The following is a 15,739-nucleotide window of genomic DNA, read 5'->3' on the forward strand; positions in this document are numbered from 1 at the left end:
TCATGACAAAAAATGAGTTTACCTTCATACGTTTTCTAAGAGATCTGAGGATTGTTTTTTTTTTTTTTTTTTTCTTTTTTTTGGGTGTGTGTGTGTGTGGTATGCAGGCCTCACTGTTGTGGCCTCTCCCGTTGTGGAGCACAGGCTCCGGACGCTCAGGCTCAGCGGCCATGGCTCACGGGCCCAGCCGCTCCGCGGCATGTGGGATCTTCCCGGACCGGGGCACGAACCCGTGTCCCCTGCATCGGCAGGCGGATTCTCAACCATGGCGCCACCGGGGAAGCCCTGAGGATTGTTTAATAGGTTGCTCACTGACTGTCAAAAGGCAAGCCGGCACCACATAGAGGTGTGAGGACACTGGGAAAACCAGCCAGGGAGAGGCAGCCTCATGTCACCAGTGTGAGCCAGTGTGAGGAAGGCAGCTGGTCAGGTGGAAGCAATGCATCCCAGCCTGGCTTGCACACTTGCCTCCTTCCACTTGGCTTTCTAAGGATAGGTGGCACTGTACAGGTGCCAAACACCATGAGATAATCAATGAGCAACATCCTTGTCGAGAAGATTCCCTCTTTGGGGGAGTGGGGGCTTCTCCGGGAGAGGGAACCAGGGAGGGATGGAGGGCGTGGCAGGGGAGGGAGAGGAAGACAGCAGAAGAGGCCACGGACTGCCGAAAGTTCATCACTTTGACACGCGGAAGGGGTTAAGTCATTCTTGAATAGTTTATCGCTCATCAATTGTAATTAAATATGTTTATATTAAATTACGTTCTGTAATTAATGTAAAATCCTTTAGCCTATGCTGTTATTAGAACCAGATGCTGAAGTACCAACAATATTTCAACATGACTGTGCTGCCTCGCCAGCTGTCTAACTGTAATTACTTTAATCTCAGCTTGTTATCTAATTATCACCTTTGTAAAGGGAAAAGTACTCTCTAATGCTTACTGATTGTTTCAGATGATGATGAAGAGCGGGGAACAGCTGTCAGAGATCGTGGGCCCTGCTTATCACAAAGAAGGAACTTATCCTGAGATCTGTTCTGGGCCAAACTGCTGAAAAAAGATGTCCCAGGCAGGAACTGGGGACTAGTCAGTAAGGGGAGACAGTTGGTGTGGTAGTTAAGGGTCTGGCCCCTGTGGATAAACTGTCAGGTGACATCTGCCTTCTCCAGTGATGGCTGGGGGACAAGTTACTTAGTCTGTTTTATTTATTTATTTAAAAAAAATTTTTTTTGCAGTATGCAGGCCTCTCACCTTTGTGGCCTCTCCCGTTGCGGAGCACAGGCTCCGGACGCGCAGGCTCAGCGGCCATGGCTCACGGGCCCAGCCGCTCCGCGGCATGTGGGATCTTCCCGGACCGGGGCACAAACCCGTGTCCCCTGCATCGGCAGGCGGACTCTCAACCACTGCGCCACCAGGGAAGCCCACTTAGTCTGTTTAAGACTCAGTTGCCTCATCTGTAACATGGAGACAGTAATAATACTAAAATCTACCTCGAGGATTCCTGGGGAGATTAAATGAGATAAAACATATGAAGCCATAGCAGTGCCTGACAAAATGTCCATACTTAGTAAATGTTAACTATTTTTTCTTTTTGAAAAAAATCAATGTTGGTTTTCAGCATTTCCGTCTAAGCCAAATCTGAAACAACTGAAATGGGTATCTAAATGCCAGTGGCTTGGCATTACCAGTTTGTTTTCCAAATTATCTTTAAGTCTGTCCTTTTGGGACTGAAGTTTACTTTTTCATTGCTTCTTCAAAAATGGTTCACCCAACCAGTAGAGATAAGTATTGTCAGGAAAATCTCTTGAGGGGGAATAAACCATTTTGGAATATTCTTCAGTACTTTATGCATGTACTTTCATGTCGGCAGTTGATGTGGTAACTGTAGTTCATTCCAAAATAATCATGAAAGCAGATTCTCTTAGGATGTTTATTGAGCTTCTACTATCCTCCAAGCTTTACCTCTCAGGGCTGCACTCCCATCAGAGGGGAGCTGGCAGCCTCTCCCTGCTGTGGAATAGCACGTCCATCTCCCCAGTTAGACTGTGAGCCCCTTGAGGGCAGGAGAGGGCCTTCATCATTCTTTTGTATCCTGAGAAGATTGCCCTGCCTGGCATGTATTTTGTCCTCCCTCAATACGGATTCCTGAAAGAGCTGAACGAAATAACGCATCCTCAGACCATCCTGACCAGCCAGGGTTTTTCCTTTCCCAGTGGCACAAAGAAGCACTACCTCTCGGAGCCGTGGGGCAGGTCTCAGTCCCCCATGACTGTTCCTGCCGCCTGTTACTGCATCCTTGTTCCAGGAAACCCAAAGGCAGGCCTGCAGGGAGACAGGTCAGAGCACTCAGCTGGGGCTGACCGTCATGGGGACATGTCAGCTCCGTGTGGTTTAGCAGAGAGAGGAGCAGGAGGCCTGAGCTGGCACATCCTGAGCCATTTCCCATGAGGAGGGCGGAGCAGTGGGCCTCTGATGTCAGGGATGCCCAGGTGCAAAGAGGGCTGCTTTGCGAGAAGGGCTCCCACCATTCATCAGAAGAATGGAATTGTCCCGAACTCCCCCATAAACTCCGTTCAGTGGAAGGCACACACCCAGCTCTGGAGTTACTCTTCGTTATAGTATATTTGGCTATTGAAGGAAATATCCTAAAATGAGAGGAATAACCGAGCAGCAGAGACCTTAAATCTCCGCCTGAGCCTCATGTCCCGTCACTCCTCTCATGGCTCCTTTCTCTCCTGCGCTGGTAAACCACCCGTGGTTCCTCGCCAGCAGCGTGCGGACGCTGTGCCTTTGGTTCAGCTGTTGCCTCTACCTGGAATGCCCCTGCTCCTGTTCTTCAGCAGTCCACCCCTCCCAACTACCCTCAGAAATAGGATGTGTGCCCATTCTCTGTATCCCCATAGCATCCTGGCTTTTCTGTATCAGAGGTCCACACACGTTTCAGTAAATGGCCAGATATGAAATATTTTTGGCTTGGTGGGCCGTGGGTCTCTGTAGCAACTATGAGGCTCTGCTGTTGTGGTAGGAAAGCAGCCATAGGCAACATGTAAATGAACGTGTGTCTGCGCTCCAAGAACACTTTATTGTAGTTCCCTGCTTATTTCACTTCTCCGTGCTCTTGTACTTTTACAGTTCAAGTCACTCTTCTGGTTGCTTTGCCACGGATTGTTAACGCATCGTTACTGAGTTTTTCCTGTTGTAATGACGTGTCACCCTAATCTGAACTCCTCAAGCTATGAACTGTAATGTCTTAGCCTTGGTTTCCCCGCAAAGCAGAGCTGAGATAAGCTCCTGCATACAGGTAGTTTGTTTTATTAGAAATGGATCCCAAGGAGGAAGAGTGGGACCTAGGAGGAGTGAACCCAACGTTCAAGGCCAACCCAACGTCACTGAGTTGATCAGAAGTGTGGGCAACAGCAGCTATATTCCACGGGGCTCCCGAGGAGGTGTGTGGAATGGGCCTCAGAATTCTCTGCCCACAGGACAGAAATAGAAGCGTTTATCCACTGGCTCCATCCCTCACTGGCCAAGGTTTGCCCCATGGGGTGTTAGCTCCCTCCCTCTTCCAAGTGTGTGTATGTGTCAGAATCATTGAGCAGATTTCTGCAACCTTAGGGCAGAAAACGAGAGACTCTCCACGCTGTCCAGGCAAGGTGCTGCCAGGCCACACCTGAGCACCAGCATGGCCAGTTGCTGTAGCGATCGCTGGAATACAGAATGGGGCAGCAGAGGGGGTGAAGCAGCCTGGTAGAGGCGTCCAGTACGTATACTGTACATTTTCCTTTGCCCAGTGCAGGAAGTTGTATATGCTGAGAAGCAATGGTTAAGAGGGCAGCTGTTGGGCTTCCCTGGTGGCGCAGTGGTTGAGAGTCCGCCTGCCGATGCGGGGGACACGGGTTCGTGCCCCGGTCCGGGAAGATCCCACATGCCGCAGAGCGGCTGGGCCCGTGAGCCATGGCTGCTGAGCCTGCGCGTCCGGAGCCTGTGCTCCTCAACGGGGGAGGCCACAACAGTGAGAGGCCCGCGTATCACAGAAAAAGAAAAAAAAAAAAAAAAAAAAAAAAAAGAGGGCCGCTGTTGGTACTAGACCGCCCAGGTTTTGATTCTAGTTCTACTCCTTACTGATTGCGTAATCTCAGGCAGCCTACTTAGGCCTTTGTTCTGCATTCTCTCCTCTCTGGAGTGGGGATAATACTACTTACCGCAAAGGCTGCTGTGAGGTACAAAGCGCTTAGAAAAGGGTCCATGTTATAGGCTCAGCCAGAGTTTGCTACTGCTGGGTACTTAGTAAATACTAAAGGATTTTTAACAGGGAGCTTTTTAAGTCAATGCTTCTGTCTTTGTTTATTTTATTTATTTATTTATTTATTTATTTATTTATTTATTTATTTATTTTTTTGCGGTATGCGGGCCTCTCACTGTTGTGGCCTCTCCCGTTGCGGAGCACAGGGTCCGGACGCGCAGGCCTAGCGGCCATGGCTCACGGGCTTAGTTGCTCCGCGGCATGTGGGATCTTCCCGGACCAGGGCACGAACCCGTGTCTCCTGCATCGGCAGGCGGATTCTCAACCACTGCGCCACCAGGGAAGCCCAGTCTTTGTTTATTTTTTCATGTTTTAATAAATATATTTAATAAAGTACTCCTTTCCAAAGGAGTATTGAAATACCGAAATACCTTAACAAATAAAAAGCATTAAATAAATCTTTTTCACTAGAACTAGAAAAATAAGAAAAATAGAAAATAAGAAAGAAAAAGACACATCAACCTGATTCTACGATTGAGTATAACATTAACCTCTGAGCTTCCTGACACCTAAGAAAACGAGGGGAACCAGATGAGCTGCATAGTTCTCATTATCTGATAAAAGAAAACATATTATTTCTTCCAGAAAAACAAACTTTTTTCTCTCAAATTAAATTCTAAAGGGAATTTAAAGGAATTTACTAAGGAGGTGTAGCAACAAAACCAGAAGGGTGTAAATAGCCTGGAAAGGGAGACTTCATCTGCTGTGAGTCTGACTAGTGCTTGCCATATGTGGGCTCTCAATGAATGAATGAAAGATGGGAATGAAAAATGGGCATATTTTCCTAAGAGCTGGCATCCTGCCTCTGATGACAGGTGTAAAAGTGTGACTCTAATGGTAAGGTTTGGAGCCAGCATGGAGGACAGACGTGAGTGGGTCGGCCCCTGGGGGTGTGTTTGGGGAACTGGGGAGCAGGCGGTAGATCTGTCAGCTGCCTGCTTGCTCAGGAGGCTGGCCTGACCCTGCCGGCCTCTACTGCTTCCGCTTTCCAGATCTCCTTCCTTGGTCCCCTATCTCAGGCTTACTGAGCAGACTCTTTCTGCATCTTCCCCAAGGGGCAGGTGAAGACCGCCTTGCTGTGGCCCTCCCAGCATGAGGTTTGCCCTGCTGGGGTGGCCCTGGGCTGTCCCAGTCAGGCAGGCACCTCAGGGGGCTCCGCCTTTATTTCTCCTGCTGAGTTGAGTTGCATCTCCGAGACCCCATACAGGCCACTTGCCCTCTTTTTTTTTTTTTTAGAAGATGTTGGGGGTAGGAGTTTTTATTAATTTATTTATTTTTGCTGTGTTGGGTCTACGTTTCTGTGCGAGGGCTTTCTCTAGTTGTGGCGAGCGGGAGCCACTCTTCATCGCGGTGCGCGGGCCTCTCACTATCGCGGCCTCTCTTGTTGCGGAGCGCAGGCTCAGTAGTTGTGGCGCACGGGCTTAGTTGCTCCGCAGCATGTGGGGTCGTCCCAGGCCAGGGCTCAAACCCGTGTCCCCTGCATTAGCAGGCAGATTCTCAACCACTGCGCCACCAAGGAAGCCCCCACTTGCCCTCTTGAGTACATTTGCGTCTCAAGGTCTCTGTTAACATACAGTTTCTCCGTCAGTCTGAAGGCCTCAGTTAAAATATTATGATCTACCTCCTTGAGCCCACGGAAATCTCATTATAAATAAAGTAATCTCATTTGCAGGTGTGTTCTGTAACACACAGGCTTGTAAATGTATGGATTCAGTATGCCTGGGAAGTCGGGCTGTCAGATAAATACACTGTGTGAAAATTGGGGCCGGAGGTCGTCACCAGTCTCCTGATACACAAATCTCCCTCTGAAAATCTCATTTCATTCAGACTATCAGTTAGATTAGAAATACCCTAATTATCCCACCGAAGTTAAATTACTTTATGTTAGGGTGATATAATGAACAACCATAAAGAGGATATATACAACCAATCATCTTGTTAATCACAGCAAGACCAGATCATACACTAAACGGACCTTGTTGACTATTGGAGCTAGTCCCTGTCTCACAAAAAAAGGGTGAGGGAAAGAGGAAAATGAAAGAGGTTACCGGTTGTTCTTGTGGTGTGTGTTCCTGCTGCATTCCTCCGCTGAGTTGCTAGAAGTTTCTCTGCAAAGGCACTGCCTCTGGTCATTAGGGGTGAGAGAGCTATGAAGGATCCACTGTGCTCTTGACTTATTAACCCCCATGGCACTGTGAGGCCTCATGGCTTACAAGATAGGACCAGGTGTCCATTGCCCTTCACTTTATTCCAGAAACCTTCCCAGCACCTGCCAAGTGATATGGCTCTGTTGCTAGGGTACACTTGCCAAGTGATATGGCTCTGTTGCTAGGGTACACTTGTCCTCCTAGAAGGACTAACCTCTACCAGTTGCACTTCTTAAAGTAAATAACGCTAGCTGCTGTAATGAATTGCCTCCAGATCTCAGTGACTTAATACAACAAAAGTTTATTTCTTGTTTAAATCACTGTCAGGTGGAGGTCAGTGTGTGTGTGTGTGTGTGTGTGTGTGTGTGTGTGTGTGTGTGTGTGTGTGTGATGTTGTTCACGCAGTTACCCAAGAACCCACCTTGTGGCTTCGAGCCCCTGTAGATCAGATTTCTCAATAGCGGGATTATTGACATTTTGGGGCTGGGTAATTCTTTGTTCTGGAGGACTGTCCTGTGCATTGTAGGACGTTTAGCTGCATCTCTGTCTAAACAGTTAGATGCCAGTTGGACATCCTCCCAGGGTGACAACCAAAAATGCCTCTACACGTTGCCAAATGTCCTCAGGGGAGGGGGACAAAATTGCCCTGGTTGAGAATCACTAAATAGACAGTGAGTGAAGGTTAAGTTTTTAAATTATTACCATTTTAAAGAGCATACACTTGAACTTCTCTCTTCGGCAGAGGATATATACATATAGTTGGGAAGAGGTCACTATGTGTGTGCTGATAACCCATCATTGGACTTGGTACCTTAGTACTGGTCATTGTCAGTGTCGTTTTCTGTGTCAATGGGTAGCTTCACAGAGAGGTGAAGGAATGTGACAACATCACACCTTAAAATTGTGCTACTAGGTGATTCTGTAGTGGAAAGAGTTTTGGGGTTGCACACTGTGGTCCTGAATTCCTGAGTTGGCTGTGCCGTTGCCCTTGTGACTGCTGGAGACTCAGGTCACTGCCAGGATAGGTGAGACTCTGAGCACCTACTTTCCTTGATGGGAAACTCCACCCCCCCATCCCTTCTAATATGGCCACCATGCTGCAGCCAGAGAGACGTTTTCTAATGGCCCTCATCCCCATTACAACTTTTCCGTGGCATCCAATTTGCATTTCAAATAAAGACAAAACTCCTCTGCATGTCCTGAAAAGCCCTGCAGGGTCTCCCCTTTTTCAGGCTCCTTTGGTGCCTTGTTCCCCTCGCTCACCAAGCTTAATGTATACTAGCCTTTTTTTCCAGTTCTCGTCAAGCCCCTGACCTTATTGGGCTTTGCCTGTGCTGTGCCCTCTGCCTTGAGGGTTTCCCTTCTCTTTTCTCTTGGCTCTTTCTGACCTTTTAGTTCTCAGCTGAAAGGTCACTTTCTCAGGTATGCCTTCCAGATTCCCTGACCAGGTCTAATTCCCCTCTCCTGGGCTCTCTCTCAGGACCACCCACAGTCTCACATTGTCCACGTTGCAGTTTTACATTCGTTGGAACAACTATTTGAAAGTGTCCTGTCTCTGTCATTTGTAATCACCACGAGAGCCGTGACTCATAGTTGTATCCCAGGGCCTGGCATAGTGCCTGGCACGTAGTAGGTGCTAATACCTTTTTCTTGCGTGAATGAATTAGAGATTTGGGCTGTCTGGAAATATTAGTCAATCAGGCTTGACACTGAAATGCAATGTGTTTGATTCACTGTAGAGCTGCTGACAATTAGGAAATATGATTCCTACATTAAGCTCAAGGGGTACCCCCAAGAAAGCTAAGGTGGTTGGTGAAAATGGTGTGGCATTCGGTATAGCTTTGTCAGCCTGACTTAGTCATTTCTACTTGAAATCTCATGAGAGCTCAGAAACCCCATAGACTTCCAAAGCCTTTTACTTAAAATGTGTGTACCCGGGCAATCCATGGCCAGCTAGCAACCCCTAGGAGCCTGACGGTGGTAGAAAGCACAGTTTGCGGGTAAATAGCCTGGTTAGCGGGAGGGATAGACCACTAATCATGTAGCAGTGACTCCAGTGCTCTCCGTTCACTAATTCCCTTTCCAGGTTAAGGGATGGGGAGAGTAGTCTGTGTCTAGATGTCGAAGTCAGTCGGAGGAAGGTTCGGCAGCCCCACCAGAACCTCAGTCTCTTATGATTCACAGCATGCAGCCACCTCTCAGCTCCGAACGGAGTGAGGTATGAAGTCATTTGCAAAGCAGTGTCTATGAAACTCCGTTACACGGTGCTTTTCAATTTAAGGGGAAAGACCTTTGCGGAAACTAATTTACAGTTGCTTTAATCATGAAGCTCAGAGATGGCGCCCTTTCCCCATCACTGCAGCTAAAAAGGCTCACACTGGTTTGCAGACTGGGTGTCTCTTTCCCCACCCCACCCCACCTCAGCTCCTGGATTCCATCTGTGGTTGTTGTACATCCCCTGATTTTTGCAATTTTTTAGACAAAAAGGAAGCCATTATACTTAGTCTTCCTGGTGAATGTAAATATTTTGGAATCAGAACCCATTTGAAAACACTCAGGGTCAAATCAAAGCAAATGGGATGTGTGCTAGGAAGGGGTTCACCCCGGGGTTGTTTCCTCTCCCCTGCCAACCTCTCCTGCCTCCCAGAGGACCGCCTTTTGGGTTTCTTCGGTCCCTCATTCACTCACAGCCCTGGGCTTGTTCAAGACCTGGAGAAGGGCAGCCAGGAGTTATAGAAAGTGAAAAGCACCTGATAGGAGTCAGGAACTCTGGGTCCAGTCTCAGCTTCGCTGTTTAACAGACTTAGTGCCTTGGGAAATTCATTTAACCTTTCTGAGTATCTCATTTATCAAATGAAGATAATTATACTTACCCTGAACATCATATGAGGTTTGGGGGGAAAGATCGGGTGGCATCAAACATAAGCATGTGGGTCTGCTCACGGGGAGTTGATGATACTGATTTATTCCAGGTTACTTACTGAAGAGTGGTTGCCTCAGTCAGAAGACCTCCTTGCTGACCAGAACCTCTCCAAGGTAAATTTAACAGCTGCTTTAAATCCCTTCAGGCTGAACCTTTATGGCCCCTGGAATCTCCTAGGGAAGATAGGAAGATTCCGGAAAGAATCAGGCACTAACTAACCTACTTTCAGTCATCAGCACTTAGCACAGATTTGTTTATCAGATAGGCATTGGCTTCTTGGGGAGTAGAATAAAGAGACTGGGATGTGGAGACAGGTGGGTGTTACAGGTGGGAAGTTTTATGGGGTTTTGAGGTCACAGTGGGGTGGCTGTGAATGTCTTTACAACACAGCGTTCTGATAGTGTGCTCAACCCAGACTTGGATAAGATAGGGTATAAGGGTGACAGGGAACACATCAGGTACTGGCTTATTTCATTTGTTAGTGAATGTTAGTCATTCTTTTTGGCTGTTAGCAACTGAACACATTTCCTATAACTGCAGAAAACTCCTCTCTCCCAACACACACATTTAGAAGCTGAAAATGCCAGGTACTTATTCTCCCAGCCTCCTTTGCACCTAAGATGCTGGCATAGGACCCAGGCTTTGTCAATGCACCTGCCTCAGGCTGTGGGTCAGCAGCTACCAATGTGTTGATGTAGAGACTGCAGAATCCACTCTGGCCAAGACGGAGGACCAATGACAGCTACATCCCGCTTGAGATGGCAGCCATGACAGTGACCCTGTGTCAGCATCCAGAGTGTGTCTGGGGATAGTGGCCGTGGCAGAGTTTTCTTCGGGGACTCGTTCTGGGATGTGATTTCAGGTGTTGTTCCTGGCAACATAAGCTTTAGATCCATTCTCCAGTCCTTCAGGAGCTCTGTGGGCTCTCCAAAATCCTTTCAATAAATCCCTTTTCTTCCTAAATTCACCAGACTTCATTTCTACGGGTTGCAATGAAAAATCCTGATTAACATACATATATAATATACTTAAATCCTCACAACCACCCTATGAGGTAATCTACCTATTGCTTGCATTTTATGAAAACGAAACTCAAGTGCAAGGGTGGGGGTCAGGCAAGCCTGAGTTGCAGAGTAGATATTTCAGAGTAGGAGCATTGAACTTCAGCATCCAGGCTCTTTTTCCAGGGCAAGGTAAGTGTGAGTATGCTGAGAAGACCTCACTGCTTTACCTGCTGTGGGGACTGGAGCGTGGCCTGACTGAACTGGTCAGGAGAAAGGAGCACAAGGAGACGCGCCCCTGTGTCACCTCTGCTAATATATGAAGTTCACCGTAAACTACATGGGGACTACAGAAATGTATGGTACCACAAGAGCAGTAACTACAACCGTGATGATGACGATGGTGTCTGGCCAGGGGCAGTAAAGGCCTGGGTTATTCCATGGCACATTCCACAAGTGCTGTGAAGCAGCCAGTAACTTCCGAGTCCTCTCCAGCTATATTTTGCAAGAGAACTCAATTCAGTCCCTACTACTGCAATGGAAACGTCTGCCTCTTTCGTCTTCAGCCCAACAGCAAGACGTAAGAAGCACCGACTCCCTGGTTTGCTGAGGTGCCCAGTGGGGAAAAACAACTTTGATTCAAGGCACGGGATGGGTTTGTGTTACTCTAGAAGACTTGAAGAACTGCCTCTTTAGCTTGGCTTACCAAAACAATTTTCTTATTTCTGAAGATTTTGGATGTGGTTGTAGCTAATACTGCAGGGTCTCCCTCTCTCCCTCCAGATCTTCCAAAATCCCCCCAAAACTTTGGAATTAAACACACACTTGTTACACTTTATGACCGTGTGATAAATTATTACAAAGCAGAGTTATAAGAAAGTAAACAGGTGACTACCAGCCTCACCTGCAACCTCACCAGTCTGCAACCACAGCGGGAAGGAACTCTACGCATGAACTTGGTAGGGTAGGAATGGTTCATTCTATTTGCTCATGAGCTTTGGAAGTAAAAACTTTTTCTTGAACTTTTTCAGTAAACGGATTCGGGGAAAGTATTTGTCTTGGAGTGTGTGTCCTTTTAAAATAATTCACAGTCAGAAAACATACTTGCTTCTCCCTCACTTTCCATTAGGAATTGAATTTCATTCCACCATTAGCCCATAGGGTTTATTTCAAAAGAAATGTCCATTCAGTGGCTTAATGTAAAAGCGTGGTTGACATCAGTGTAATACACGTGCCAAGCCCTCAGCTGGGCATTTAGGCTGATGGGAGGGTTCACAGCCTGCTGGCCAGTCAGGTGGTATGGACCCTTGGTCACACTTCCTCCCCCTGTGCCTGTGACCATGCTCCATAATTGCTTAGACGGATAAGAGATACAAGAATAAAATAGTTAAGGAGCCACCTTGGGAAGAACGGCTCCTATGGCAAAGGAAAATTACTAAAAGAAGTATACTGGTGATCTCCCGCTTCTGTAGTTCTTTTTCTTAGTCCTGCTGTTACTGGCAAAGGAAGCCCAATGGATTAAAAGTGGTGAAGGTTTGCTGCATTTCTAAGATGCTTTGGAAGTTTTGTAATTGTGAGGAAGGAGTCCTGTAAGGATGAGAAACCCCGGGCAAAGGGAAGATCCTTATTCTTGTTCCTGTGTCGGGTGATGATTTACAAGTGCAACAAGCGCTGGAGCCGGAGGCTGGGGTGGAACTGTGGCATTTTGTACAAAGGCCTTAGCCTCCCCTTTCTTCACCTGAAAATGAGGGTAATAATGGTACTCACCTTAGGGGACGCCTATGCAAAGCACCCAGAAGAATCCCTAGTGCATACATGGCGATAAAAAAAAGTGTTAGCTATTGTTATTATTAACATCATCACTGCTGTGCTCTGCAAATAGTGCCAGCTGCCTGCTGGTGCACTTTGAATGGCTCCAAACCTCTCCTCTTCGCAGTCACACAGTCCTCTCCTCCTCTCACTGGTTTTAGAGCTTCTCCAATAAATCCCATTTCTGTGTGAGAGGGGTCCCTTTCCCAGCTCTTCCTAGCTGACTCCTCAAGGGGATGGAGAAATACCTGGGTTTGGGGAAAGGGAGCAGCTGGTCAGAGAAGGAGTGGCTGATGTCACCACCTGATCTAAGCCAGTTTGCTCTGAGCATCAGAATTTGGGATCCTCTCCTCCCGCCAGGTGTCTCCATCAAGGTGTCTCCATCAAGGTGGGAGCAGGAATTAATCACTTTAGCGTTCCTGAAGATCCCCTAAGTTTATCTTTCCTGTTGCTTCTCTTTGCATTTGAGTGGTGTGTTCCATTTGTCAAAGATCCTTCACTTTATGATATCATTTGAGCCTCACGAAGACCCTGTAGGGTGAGAAGGCAGATATTATCATTCCCTTTGAGGTAATTGAGGCCCAGAGAAGTTAAGTGGTGTCCAGGGTCACAGATAATTAACTGTAGAACCTAAACCAGAATTCAAGTCTCTTTCCACTCTGCCACTTGGGTTTCCAAAGGATGGGGCCCACTGCCCTGTATTGAAGTGACCCTCCAATGTGGTCACATGTTCCTCTGAGTTCTGACCGTGCTGATTGTGAACAAGCTCAGCCTGTGGATGGACAAAACGCCCCTGCTAAAGAGTTTACCTTACATGCTAACCTTCATTTCGTAGGGAAAGAAATAACCAAGTATTTTCATAATCACCAGGCTTCAAGCTCTTTGAGTCTAGAAAATAATGTCGCATGGAGGTTCAGAACACTGATTCTGTGTCAGGGGTCTGGGTTCCTATTCCAGATTGGCCAATTAGCTGTGTCACTCTGGGAAATTTATTTCCCATCTCTAGGTTTCCATTTCTTTATCTCTAGAATAGGGATAGGAATAGTCCTACATGATAGGTTCACTCTGAGAATTAGATGTGATAGGGATTATAAGAGAGATGGGAAAAAAATCAGGAGGGAGGGCTTCCCTGGTGGCGCAGTGGTTGAGAGTCCGCCTGCCGATGCAGGGGACACGGGTTCGTGCCCTGGTCCCGGAGGATCCCACGTGCCGCGGGGCGGCTGGGCCAGTGAGCCATGGCCGCTGAGCCTGCGCGTCCGGAGCCTGAGCTCCGCAACGGGAGAGGCCACAGCAGTGAGAGGCCCGCGTACCGCAAAAAAAAAAAAAAAAAAAAAAAAAAAATCAGGAGGGAGTGGTGTCACAGGACAGTTTCAAGGAGGGAATGAGAACAGGGTGAACACTGCTGCGAAGCCAAGAAGGATGAAGATTGGATTTCTCGACATAAGATCATTGGAGACATTAATTAGGACCCTTAGTGCAGCGTTGGGACATTAACTCCTCTGGGGTGGCGGGGGGTGCTGTTTGCAGAGGAAATGCCAACTGAAGAGATAGAGACAGAAAGCACAAACAACTCTTTTCAAAAATGTTACTGTGAAGTGGTTAAGCGTTTGAGAGTTAGGGGTGGTGTGTGGTCAAGAGAAGGCTTAGTATTTTTTTTTTGTATTATTAAGATGAGAAAATCATGAACATGTTTACTGCTGTGACACAGTTGAGAGGGGGCGGTTGAATTACAAAAAAGAGAAGGGAAGACAAAATGAGAGTTCTCTGAGGAACAGGAGAGGATGGGACCCAAAGCCCTGATAAAAATCCTGGCCGGGACGGAAGGAGGGACATTGCCATGGAGTCACAGGCTGGGTGCAGAGGTCACCTAAAGTGGTGAGGTAGTGAAAGCTGAGAGAGTGCTCGCACGTGTGCTGGCTTCCTTTCTTTCTGAAATAGAAGATCAAGTCATCTGCTGAGAGTGTGGGGTTGAGTGGACAGGGCAGGTCAGAGATTTGAGGTGAAGGAAGTTTAAATGTCAAGGTCAGAGACCACGAGTATGAGTTAATATTGGCTAGGCTGCTATAACAGGAGCCTCCCCCCGCCCCCCGCCAAATGCTGGGCTGAAACAAGAGAGAGGTTTCTTTCTCTCTTACCAGCAGTCCAGGTTGGGGGTCTGACGGTGAGCTCAGCAGTGTTGAGGGGAGAGCCAGCCAGATCATGCAGGGCTTTGTTGGCCAAGGGAAAGACTTTGGATTTTATTCTAAGTGTGATTAAAGATACTGGAAGGGATGCAGAAGGCAGTGGGTGGATATTGGGGAGGGCACAGGGAACCCATGTCTTACTAATGCCTAGAAAGCTGAGAAAGTCTGGCAAAGTGGAAAAGGGCAGGGGGTCTATCCACCTCTGCCCTGTGAGCATAGAGGAGCTGTGGGCTCCACCTGCATACCCCCAAATGTGTGGACCTGTTAGTGGAGAGAGGATAAGTTTTGACTTCACTCTGTCCTGAAGTCCTTCTTGCTTCTTGGATGTTCAGCTGCCCAGGGTGCCTTGCATTTTATGTTAGGTCATCTAACACACACACACACACACACACACACACACACACACACACCCCACACTCAGATACACATACACTCATGCACTTCCACACCCGTATACATTGATTGGGCACAGGCTCTGGAATCAGGTAGATTTGGATTTAAACCCCAGCAATTGCACTTGCTAGCTGGGTGTCCTTTGAGCAGTGAATTAACCTTTTGGAGACGCCATTTCCTCCTCTATAAGACGGTGACATGACTCGGATACTCTTCATACACTTGTTGTGAAGAGCAAATTAGAGAAAGCATGTAAATCCTAGTTCCTGGCATATGCTAAGTGCTCAATAAATTACAGCTACCATTATTAAGCTTAATAAGTAGTAGCTGTCATCATCATTTACTCTTTTCTAAGAAATTTCCTTTATCTATTAAAACAAAATGCCAAAATAACTCCAAAGGTACATTTCCATTTCAAAAGATCTCTGTATCTTGAGCCAGCATTTCTCTTGCTCTCCGGGCCCGACCAGGCAGCCTGGGGTCTGGAGAGGAAGTTATGGGTGATGCTTTTCGATGGGAAACCACCTGTCCACCCTTTTGCATTCCCCTCAGAGAAATCTGTTGTCCCAGGAAATCTTTTCTTTGGATGGCAATTTGGCTGCTAAAATGAAGTCGGGCTTTTTTGTGTCTGCGCGCAGACTGGTTCCAGGGCTCTGCTGGGGATGGAACAGCTTGTCATTAGCAGGTGATGGTGGAGCGTCCTGCTGGCGGCCCCTCCTCCTCACAGAGCCACGTGAAACCCTGCTGTCTGCTGGCGAGCACTTCCGTGTGTGCGTGCGTGTGCCCGCATGTGGTGTGTTCTTATAGACTCTCCCAAGGATCTGATCTTCGTCTCGTCTGCCACCTTGAGAGGCTGTGTGTCTGTGTGTCATGGATGCAGAACTACCTGTTGTCTGAACCGCCCTCCAAGAGGTCAGGACATTCCTCTTCTGCCTGAGAAGGATGTGAGTAGCTCCATTCCAGAGACTCAGTGACTCAGCCC

The 15,739-nt window shown here is 47.6% G+C and overlaps 1 long non-coding RNA gene across 2 annotated transcripts in view; it reads left to right on the top strand.

Moving 5' to 3' along the window:
• Positions 1-15,739, top strand: part of LOC136794487 (uncharacterized) — a 174,119-nt gene that overhangs the window by 92,280 nt on the left and 66,100 nt on the right. Inside the window, exons 3-4 of one of the 2 annotated variants that reach the window (XR_010841337.1) lie at positions 9,421-9,484; positions 10,070-10,123. This is a non-coding gene — a long non-coding RNA (uncharacterized lncRNA). Of the gene's footprint in view, positions 1-9,420; positions 9,485-10,069; positions 10,124-15,739 lie in introns of those variants that run through there. The other variant, XR_010841336.1, reaches the window with a different exon arrangement.

This window comes from Kogia breviceps, chromosome 7 (genome assembly GCF_026419965.1).
Source record: "Kogia breviceps isolate mKogBre1 chromosome 7, mKogBre1 haplotype 1, whole genome shotgun sequence".
In the NCBI taxonomy this organism is placed as follows: domain Eukaryota; kingdom Metazoa; phylum Chordata; class Mammalia; order Artiodactyla; family Physeteridae; genus Kogia; species Kogia breviceps.